An 11,158-nucleotide genomic window follows, 5' to 3' on the forward strand; every position below is an offset into this window, starting at 1 on the left:
GTACTAAACCTGGAATTCAGAACCTCACACTTGTTTAGCTTTTTCCCTCAAAGCTGGTGCCACATGTCTACTTCAAAACTCTATTAAATCACAATCTCTATCTCTTGACTAAATGCTGACACAGAAATTGGTACCAGGAGTGGGATTTATACCACCTTCAGTCATGTGCATATAATTTAAGGCATCTATAGTACTTGCTGTTTCCTGCTCATCAGGTTCTCACTGATGTGAGTCAAACTTGTTGCTACCAATAATGAAACAGCCAATGTCTGGGTCCTTGAGTCTAAAGAAATCAACCTATGTTGAAGGAGAAACAAGAGAAAAAGTTTCCATAACAACCCTGGACTTCTCTACTTGGGAAGAAAAGCAGCATTCTTTTTGGTTCTTGAGGTTTTCTGTCACTCACAGCTTAAACTAGTCTGAATGAATACATAATCATATACTTGTAGCTGAAAGCAACCATCCCGGAAGACCACACAGACACAGTCACATAGACAAAGGGAATTTATTGCCAGTGGGCACACAGGCCAATTGTCTCACAGGAGAGGGAGAATTGGCTCCTGTCTTTGTCCAGAAGCATTTTTATACAGTCAGGGGACTAAGGGATGGAAGCACTCTGTGTGCACAGCTGGACACTGAAGCTAGCCCATAGGCAGGGCAGAGTTCAGGTCTGGGGAGGGCATTCTGCTGATGAAGCTAGGGGCTAGAGATACGTGCTGAGGGCCTAGGATGGAGACTGTCAAGCCCAAATGGAAAAGGACAGAGTAACATTCCCCCTTTTTTGTTTAATAGGTATGGGTACAAGGCTGGGAGTATGGGCGGAGGTCATTTCTTCTGGTGCTACTTCTGCTGTAAAGGGGTAAAGTAGTCAGGAGTCCCTGGTTTGTTGCTGGACTGGGTACTCTCCTAGGAGCATTTTTTTGACAGTCTGATTGGTGAAGATCCTCATCTTTCCCATAAGAATGCCTTGCAGACACTTGAGTAGACAGGCATAATTAGCAAAAGGAAAATATGGCTGCTAGTGGGCCAAGAGAGGCATAAGCCAAGGAGTAATCCATCCAGATAGATTACATCTTCCCTTATCCTGTTGGATCTTTTCTGAAAGCTGTTTCATTTCCTTCAAATGGTATAGCTGTTAGTGGTCAGAGTAAAATAGCACATGTTCTTTACCTCCTCACACCCCTGATGGTGTAGTAAGAGTAAATAATCAATGACAGCACAGTTTAACAGCACGGTGGTAGAGAAAGTCTAGTTAATATTTTTTTGCCACTATACATGCCAGATGCAAGATACCTTTATAGGCTCCGACTGCCAGTCCTGATATCCCAACCAGAGAAAAAGTGAGGGCATAATATTCAGTCTTAGATAACAAATGTAGCTTGTTTACAGGATTCCTCCAATGCCAGACCTCTTGTTTATTGGTTACTATGAGGCTCCAAAATTTCCCTCTGGGGTAGTACAATGGTCAAATGACTTTAACAGCAATGGGAATTATGAGACAGATTGGTGGGAATGTAATTAAAGGGATATCTTTCACAAGTGAAGAACCAGCCAGTCAATAGGGGGATGTGGCTTGTTGTATGTAAGATGGGTTCATAATTAGCACAAGTAAAATCACCCTTTTTTGTCACTTATATTTGTGAGTGCAATTTTGAATTTTAACATGTGTTCTTTTCCAGGATTATAACCCAGGGGATGTAGAACATTAGTTCATCTTTTTATATGAGGGCCTTTTTATATGAGGGTGTTCCTCAAGAATAAGAATTAGCATAAGTAGGGGCTGGGAAGTTGGCTCAGTGGTAGAGCACTTGCCTTGCATGCATGAGGCCCTGGGTTCAATTCCTCAGCACCACATAAGCAAAAAGAAAAAAGCCAGAAGTGGTGCTGTAGCTCAAGTGGTAGAGCGCTAGCCTTGAGCTGAAGAGCTGAGGGACAGCGCCCAGGCCCAGAGTTCAGGCCCTACAACCGGACCAAAAAAAAAAAAAAAGAATTAGCATAAGTAATAGGTTCATTAATTTGGCTGGAGGAGAAAATAGCTGAATTTTGTATATCCATTGTGGGTTTGTACACCATGAGTAAGCAAGACCCAAGCACATGTCCTAATTGTAATTCCTGTTTTGGACAAACAATAGAGCTGTAATTTGGACTAGGCTCAGCCAGCTATTGAAATGTGGTCCTGTAAAGAGTCCATGGGGATCCTTCATGTTGTATTACACAAGTGTTTATGGGAAGCAAGTGAAAAACGATAGCCTGGTAAGGTAAAGAATTTACAGCCATTATAGGAAAGTTCCTTCTAGAAAGCACAGAAGAGATAGAAAGAGATGTAGAAGATATGGTATCCCAGTCTCACCAATATCCAATGAGACTGGAGCCAGTATGGTGGGGCTCCATTCCTAGAGCCACACCCAGGAAAAAATAGATTATTACTACACCAGAGATGACCAAGGCTGTGGATATTATGAAGATGATACTTGTCCAGAGTGGGGTCCTCTGGTTCCTCAGTGACTTGAGGAAGACTGAGTCTAATCTTTTTTATCCATAGACAGGGATCTAGTTGGCTGGGAGGTGTGTGAAGGTTGATCAGGCAGGTGATGTTTGACATGGTGGAGATGACTCCAGTGTGGACGACCCTGAAGCTGCAGAGAGAGTCTCTGGATAAGGTCCTTCCCAATTAGCAGAAAACTTAGTGGAACTTGGTGCCTGTGGCAAATAATTTTTAGAAATGTATACCAGGTCCCCAGCATGTATGGAGGTCATGGAGGATGACAAGGAGAGCCTAAGGGCTATATTTCCAAAGAAAAGTACACAGGTGCTGAAGGAGGGAAGACAGCATTGGGAGAGATAAAGAAGAATCCAAGGCCTGAAACAAGGGAGGCAAAGGTGAACAGCCATACATAACTTCAAAAGGATTTAGTATTAAAGGCTTTTTAGAGAACACTCACTGATGAAAAAGAGCCAAAGGCAAAAGCTTTAACCAATCTAACTGTAACTCAAGGGACAGCGTGGTTAAAATCTGTTTGAGGGAGTGGTTGGCATGTTCTACCTTTCCTGAGGACTGAGGGTGATAGGGAATATGAAAATGCCAAGAAATGTTTAGGAACTTGGACAAGAACTGGGTTTCAGAGGAAATGAATTCCAGGCCATTGTCTGTCTGGAGGGAAGCTGGCAGGCCAAAGTGTGGGATTATTTCTTGTAGTAGAAGCTGAGACACAAAGGAGGCTCTTTTATTGGTGGTGGGAAATGCCTCTATCTACCCCATAAAGGTGACCATGAGAAACAGAGGGTTCTGGTACTTTTGGACTGTTGACTGTGAGTAAAATCAATTTGCCAGTCCAAACCTGGGAGCCTGCAGGGTTGGAAAGGGAGGTGGCTGCACATTGGTATTGGGGTTGGCCTTTTGGCACACTTTATAGCTCTGTGAGAGTCATGTGAGGAGGCCCAGGTTAGAGGAAGGCTTTGTTTGAGGAACTCCCTTAAGGCACCCACATGGGGGTTGAAAAGGCCTGCAGGTATTCAAGAATATCCTGCCTGGAGGGTCCAGAGTAGGGCCTTTTGTTACAGGCAGTGTCAATGCCCATTGTTTTGAGGACATTGCAGCCTGTTGGGCAGTCTCATTGGCCAGGTTGTTTCCTTTAGCTATAATGGAGTCCAGTGGGCTTTGCAGTGAACTATGCCAATGGAACTATGCCACCAGAGATTGCCACAACAGTGTATCCAGCCACATGTGAACCTCTCCAGAGGAAGGAGCTACCATCAGTAAACTAAATAAAATAGAGTCTTTTAATGTTCCTTCACTAATGTAGGCTGGGTGAGGCAACAAGTCCTCTGGAGTTTCTACACAAGAGTGTGCAGGCGAGGTTTCCCTATCTGGGACAGGTAATAGGGTGGATGGTTTCGTGGAGGACAGGGCTGGAAGGTTAAAGTGTGGTCCTCTACCAGTGACACCTGAAGGGGAAAAATAGAAAAGGGAGGCATTGTATGCAGCCCCTTGTAGGTTAACAACTCAGAAAGGTGATGGTGGGAAAGAATGGTAAGGGCTATGCCAAAGGTTAACTTTTTTGATTCCTATATTAAAGCAGAGGAAGCGGGTAGGATACCCAGGCAAGAAGGCCATCCCCTAATAGTGAGGTCTAGGCATTTTGACAAGTAAGCAACTGGTGCAAATGAAGGTCTGATTTGTTGACCCCAAACACCCAATGCTTTATTTTTAGTTACATACAAGAAGAACAAGCATGAAAGATCTGGCAGCCTTGGCTGGGAGGGGAGTGGGTTACAAGGGGGGCGGGTGTAACAAGGCCTGCTGAAGTCTCCTAAAGGGAGAAACAAGAGAGGAAAAGAATTAAAGGGAGGGCTGGGAAGGTGGCTCAGTGGTAGAGTGCTTGCCTTGCATGCATGAGGCCCTGGGTTCAATTCCTCAGCACCACATAAGCAAAAAGAAAAAAGCCGGAAGTGGCGCTGTGGCTCCAGTGGTAGAGTGCTAGCCTTGAGCTGAAGAGCTGAGGGACAAAAAAAAAAAAAAAGAATTAAAGGATTCCTCAGCTGACCCTTTGGCCACCTCTTATAAGGGGCAGGCTAGGAGGGAGTACCGAGACCTGAGGCAATTGGCCAAACTCAAAAAGGAAAGAAACTCAAGACTTGGTGCAGGGTACAGGGTAATTAACAATTAAGTGTTTCCTGGGGGTAGTAATAGCCTTGTGAATGGGAGTAAGTTTGAATTCTCAGATTAGTCATGGGCTGCAAGATGGCCTGAACCTTATTGGGCAAGATTTGGGATTTCTTGCCCCGGAGGCAAGAAAATTAAGAAGAGCCACCATATGGCTATGACACAACAGCTTGGTAGGACTGCAAAGGAGAATGTCATCCACATACTGGATAAGGGTGGACGATTTTTAAGTCCTATAAGTCCCATGCCAAGGCCTGGCCAAACAGATGGGGGCTGTCCCAGAAGCCATGTGGCAGCACAGTCCAAGTGAGCTGTGATGAGGCTTGGGTAATAGGGTCAGTCCACATAAAGGCAAAGGAAGAAGACATAGGAATAGTGAAAAGGGCATCTGACACTGAGTAAAAGGCAACTGTTGAAGAAATTGTGGAAAGCAATGTATAAGGATTGGGTACAATGGGATGCAGGGGAATAACTACATTTATAAGGCAAAGATCCTATACCAGACAAAGCAAGACATTATGCTTGGCCACTGCTAAGATGGGAGTGCTGTCAGGGGCATTAGTGGGGCATAACAGCCCTTTTCTTAGCAGATCTTGAGCAATTGGCTGTAGCAAGGCTGGGCAAGGGAGGGGATACTGGGGCTATGAGAGAAGTGTCAGGTAGGCGAACATACCAAAGGTTGCTTTTAAGGCAATCCACCAATATTAAATCTTTCATTTCACTCTTAAGACTTGAAGATACAGTTCAAGAAAATAACATCACAGCTCAATCAGAGGTGCCTCAGGATTCAATGTCCAGTGGAAAGTTACCATATCAAGAAAAATTCCATTTATCCATGTAGAGAATGAGATCAATTAATAAAAATGAAGAGCTGCTTAGATCAGGTACAGTGCATATTATATGCATTATTTTATTTAATCCTCATGGTAATTCTCTGTCATCAGGATTTTTATTGTCACCAATCTTTAGATGAGAGGGCTGAGGCTTAGAACGATTAACTTAACTAATCTCCCAAGTCACAGTTAAGTGTCACTCCAGAGCTTATGCTCCTCAGTACAACTTTAGAAGGTATACCACTGACTTTAAGACCTTTGATTCAGTGAGAACTTATCATTTAAAGCTTTTCTCTATGTAGAATAGGACAAAACCACTGAAAATTCAGATTATAAGCATGCTCACATGTCAACAGTATCTCCAAAAAACAAATAAGGCCATCCACATTTAGGCTGATGGGTAGCTTGCCAGAAACCAAGTCTTCATCTAAAAGGAAATTACCTTCTTTCAAATCAATAAGATGCTCATAAGTCTCATCATAGGACTGTTCAACTAACAGGGGATATTGACTAACATTCCCAGAAACCTAATCTTCCCCATATTTTAATTGAAATTAAATTCAATAAAAGCTCCTAGAAAAAGACATGAAGTCAATAGGCACTTGTTCTCAGGCTGACATTAGTTTTCCAATGGTCCTTGCATGCTGGATCATGAGCTCTGCCTGAGATTTCTAAAGGACTATTATTCTTGGTGCTAAACTATCACATACTAGCTCACTTTAGGAACTGAACTGGCAACTCGGCTGCCAACTACTATTTTGCAAAGCAGAACCCAGTTAGTTGAAAATTATATTTTTCCAATTAGCACAGTGGGAAACACTGCAGAGCCTTTCAGCCCAAGCCTGCAATTAGAGAACATTTGCTGGCTTCCAGAAATAGAATGAATGGGAAGTAGAGACCTGCTATCTAGGTCTCCAGCAAAATTCCCTGGGGAAGGGAGGGTTATTTCTCAGGTTTTTTTTTTCTTTTAAAAAGCAGCATTCTGAATTGCACTGGCCTGCAGGGTGCTCCAAAGAGGATCAGAGATATCTTCTCTGCATATAACAAGGAATTACACCAAAGCCCTGTTATTAGGAGGCTAATACTACCGGCAACAAGCAACTCCAGTGATTGTATTTTAGTACTTAAGTTAGAAATCTACCAATAAAGCCACAAGTATCCATCTGCCACGAAAGTAATTTTGGTACCAGCCTACAACCTACAACAAATAGCTGGGCATTTTCAGTTTCCCAAATCTCACATTAAAGATGTATCTCTCAGTCCAGGAGTGGATAAAGGCAACAATCGGTGCTGAAAAGAACTATTTTCTCACCATGGGGAATGAGTTGAGAAATTCAGAGCACTAAAAACTGTTCTGGTGAGAGCCAAGAAACTATTGGTGATTATGACATTTGTGAACAATTTATCCTGCACAAACATTACAGAAGACAAAGGGTTTCAGTAGACCAAAGTGGCCCCACCCCCTAAGGATTTACAGGGAACAGTGCAGCTCAGCTTTTAACGAGCAAGTCTTAACTGTCACTTTTAGTCTTTGGACAGTTTTATACTGCTTGAAAGTGAAAGAGTATGGCAGAGAGGGACAACAAATCCTTTTATTTTCTGTCAATCAGGAAATGAGTTAGTGAAAGCACTCAGTTGGCCCAGTTTAGCCTAGTTTGCAACATTTGCAAGTAAGCACCCAACTGATTTTTTAACCACCATTTAGTCTCAGTACCTTAGTCAGTTAACCAGGGGATTCAGCATAGATATTCTAAGAATAAAAACTTCTGTCTTCTAGACATCAAAAGGCTTTACCAAGGAATAAGTAACTTCATCTCTTCAAAAGCTTCTGTAAGGGTCTGTACATAGTATGCATATGTATAGAAAAAATTCCTGAAAGATAGGTAAACTGGTCAATAGTTTCCTTTGGGTAATGAAACTATGTATATTGCAGAAACACAGGAAATAGACAGGGGAGAGACAAAGTCAAACTGTGGAAGACAGACCAGATGGAAACACACTTGGAAGACCCTAGAAAGTGGAAGAGACAATGAATGAGCTGAATCAGAAAGGCTAGAATAGATGAGTATTATAGAATCACTGTTAATTTTGCTGGATACAAGAGTGTAGTAACATTTATTAGAAGAATTAGATCTTAGATATATCCTGAGGCATTTTAAATGCCAGATGTCTGGAATTTGCTTTAGAATAAGGGTATAAAGAAAGTGTAAGGAAGAGAAAATGAATGAAATAAAAGCAAAAAGCTGGTTATTCTTGGAGCTTATTGGAGTGGGATGGTAGGTATTCAGAACAGGGGATCCATTATACTCTTCCACTTTCATGTGTATTTTGAACATTTTAATGTTGAAATTTGTTTTTAAAGCAACAGCAGGTAAGCACTCAGATCCTGTCTCCCTCCTTGCAAAGTTAGTTGTCTGTATTCCTTGTGGCATTGCCTGGAAGTATTCCTTATAAAGGGTCTGTGGTGTAGCCAGTTACGGAACTCAGATGCCCTACAATGGATAAGTGGGTCAAGAAATGTGCTATATATGGAATTTTGATCATCCAGCAGGAAGGACAGTACTATCTCATTTGTGGGGAAATAAATGGACTTGGAAAAAGTTAAGTGAAATAAGCTAGGCTCAGAGACACAAAAGGGCACATGTTTTCTCTCATGTGTTGAAAATAGATTTAAATTATAAACACATTTAAAAACAGATACAAGGCCATATGCACAGATATACATGTTATATACAAGGGGGAAGCTTCCAATGATGTAACAACAATTAACATAGTTTAACAAAATAAACAACAAGAAACTGAAATATGTTGAGGAGTGGGTCAGACAAATGGAGAGGAAGGGTGGGCAAATACAGTTATAATAGTCAATGTCACCAGGCATTAGTGGCTTGTGCCTATAATCCTAGCTACTCAGGAGGCTGAGATTTGAGGATCGCCATTCAAAGCCAACCTGTCCAGGAAAGTCTGTGAGACTCTATCTCCAATTAACCAAAAGGCTGGAAGTGGAGCTCATGTGGTAGAACACTAGCCTGGAGTTAAAAGCTAAGGGAAAGCACGCAGGCAAACACATGTACGCAAATATATATACACAATGTACAGACATGAAAAGGGAACCAGATAACTTGAGGAGATGGGTGGGACTGCAATGATGAGGCAAAATGATAGAAGGGATGACACTGACCAAGATAAGCAGACATAAGCAGACATGTTGAATTATACAACTAAAGATAACAAAATAAATAAAAAATAAAGGTTCTATGGGTTGGAAAAGAGCAGGTAGAGCTGACGAGCAAGATCCAGCACCCTCACTGCATGGCTTAATTGTGGGCTCATAAAAATGGCCATACAAGCTTGTGTCTTGCAAAAGAATCTACAAAGAGGAACAAGTATGGTTGGCCTGTGAACTTAAAATTCTTTGTTTTAGCATGAAAAACTTGTATAGGGAAGTAAAAAGAATTACCAAAATACTATTTACACTTATAAAAAAGATACTGGAACTATTGGCAGTTTCTGGATCTGCTTCTAGCATTTTATCCTTTGGATTTTCAGTGTTGAGAAATAGCTCCAAAGTTCTTAAGTCAAGTTTGGGCCAGTATCACTTCCTCTGGGACATCTGCATTCTTTCATAACAACCCCTTCTCTCCTTTTTGTTAATAAGCTTACCTTCATTAAATTCCTCTATCTGCCTATCTAGAATCTCTCCAACAATAGAACTCAATTTACACGCTATATTGCTTTCAATTTCTCCCCAGCCTCTGCCAAAGAATTTGCAAGATTCCTGGATAAACAGCCTGTCTAAAAGTCCATTTTCACTCAAGCCCCCAGGAAAACCCACATAACCCAACAACAGTCTAAAAGCCCCTATTGTTGGAAATTAGGTGACAACACAACCTAAAGCTTTGCTGAGTGAAATGAGTAACAGATACACAGAGGCCAATCACCAACAAACTTCAAAAAATTGCTATTTTCTTTATGTCTTTGTGGACTAAAGAGCTAGTATTTAAGTTGACCCTACGAAATTACTCAGAATAGTAACTAAAATGTGAATCGTGTTGTTGGGGACAGGTATTATTTGCCATGGCAACTGAAATCCATACACATCACAGCCACATAAAGCAAACAAGGCCTATACTGAAAACAGGGAAGTTAAAAGAGGTGATGACTACTTCCCCTGCTATACCCCAAAACTTTTACTCTTCTGTGTCTTCTCTACAGTTTTAAAGGAAGCATTCAACCAGGTCATCTGTTACTGTTTCTCAAGCTCAGCAGTGCTATGGACATCTCCCAATTATACCAAAAAAATGTCTTTACTGCCATATCTGGAGTGAATAATCACCCTTGGTTAAGAACCATTGCCTTAAGACAAAGGGTCTTCAGCCTCACAGGTATCACCCAACACATTAGGTCAATAAAATGAAGGATTAAGGAAGGAGTAATACAAACATATTTACAGTGGCAAATACCAAAAGAAACAGAAGTGACTACCTCAAGAAAGAGAGCAGCAATAAAGAACTATTTAAGTTTAAAAAAAAAAAAGTGATAATGAACTACCTGATTTTTAGGACAGGGCTCAAGTGATAAGTGTCCTGCCCAGAAAACTCAAAAGCCCTGAATTCAAACCCTAGGACTGCCAAAAACAAAACAAAACAAAAAACCCTGACTTTAAAAGTCAAACCTCTAAAGGCCAAGCTTTGATCACAGGTATTCCTAGATACGGAAATTAAAACTCTTGATCCCTTTCTAGCTTTAGGGGATTCTCTTCCTTAGGTATAGTTGTTTTGTCCTGCAGAACACATGCTGGTATTTCTCAAGTTGAGAAAATATTGAAGAGAGTTCTTGTCTTTATTATTATTAAAATACCGAGTTTATTTCACATGTGTATTTGGTATCCCCACCATTTCCACATCTAACCATCACTTCTACTATGCCCTATCATAACGTTCCATACATACTTAAGTCCAAGCAAAGGGTGGAGTTCCGTCTTTAAAAACTACACAGGCATTTTGAACAACACATTCTTGGCAGTGGAGCCTGAACATTTATCAAATATAGGCAGGGTACCTGCTCTAACTCTAGAGGTTCCTCTTCCTCCAGTGTTGCTGTTCATCCTGCAAAACACTCTCTGATCTAAATAGTTTCTGAGTTAAAAGGAAAATGTAGGGGAGGTTACTGGAAAATCTGGGTTTATGAGGCCCTACCACAGGCAAGGAAGCCAGTACTAGAACTCAAAAGGATCTCCTAGCCTCAGAGCTCAACCCCACCATCCTTTCCCAATCATAAAGCTATTTTCAGCCAACCCAGAGCATCTCTGTCCATTGACAGAGAATGGACCATTCTCAGGTCCATTTTCTGTTAACATGTAACATTGAGAAAGTACCTAAGTTCTACAGGTCTGTTTCTAATATACAAACAAAAGGGAGGAGCTACCACAAAAGGTCATGAGGACTGAATACATATAAAAAAATCTATAATACAAGCCGGGCGCTGGTGGCTCACACCTGTAATCCTTAGCTACTCAGGAGGCTGAGATCTGAGGATCCCGGTTCAAAGCCAGCCCGGGCAGGAGAGACCATGAGACTCCTATCTCCAATAAACCACCAGAAAACCGGAAGTGGCGCTGTAGCTCAAGTGGTAGAGCGCTCGCCTTGAGCTGAAGAGCTGA

Source organism: Dipodomys ordii, unplaced genomic scaffold (assembly GCF_000151885.1).
Source record: "Dipodomys ordii isolate 6190 unplaced genomic scaffold, Dord_2.0 Scaffold47, whole genome shotgun sequence".
NCBI lineage: Eukaryota > Metazoa > Chordata > Mammalia > Rodentia > Heteromyidae > Dipodomys > Dipodomys ordii.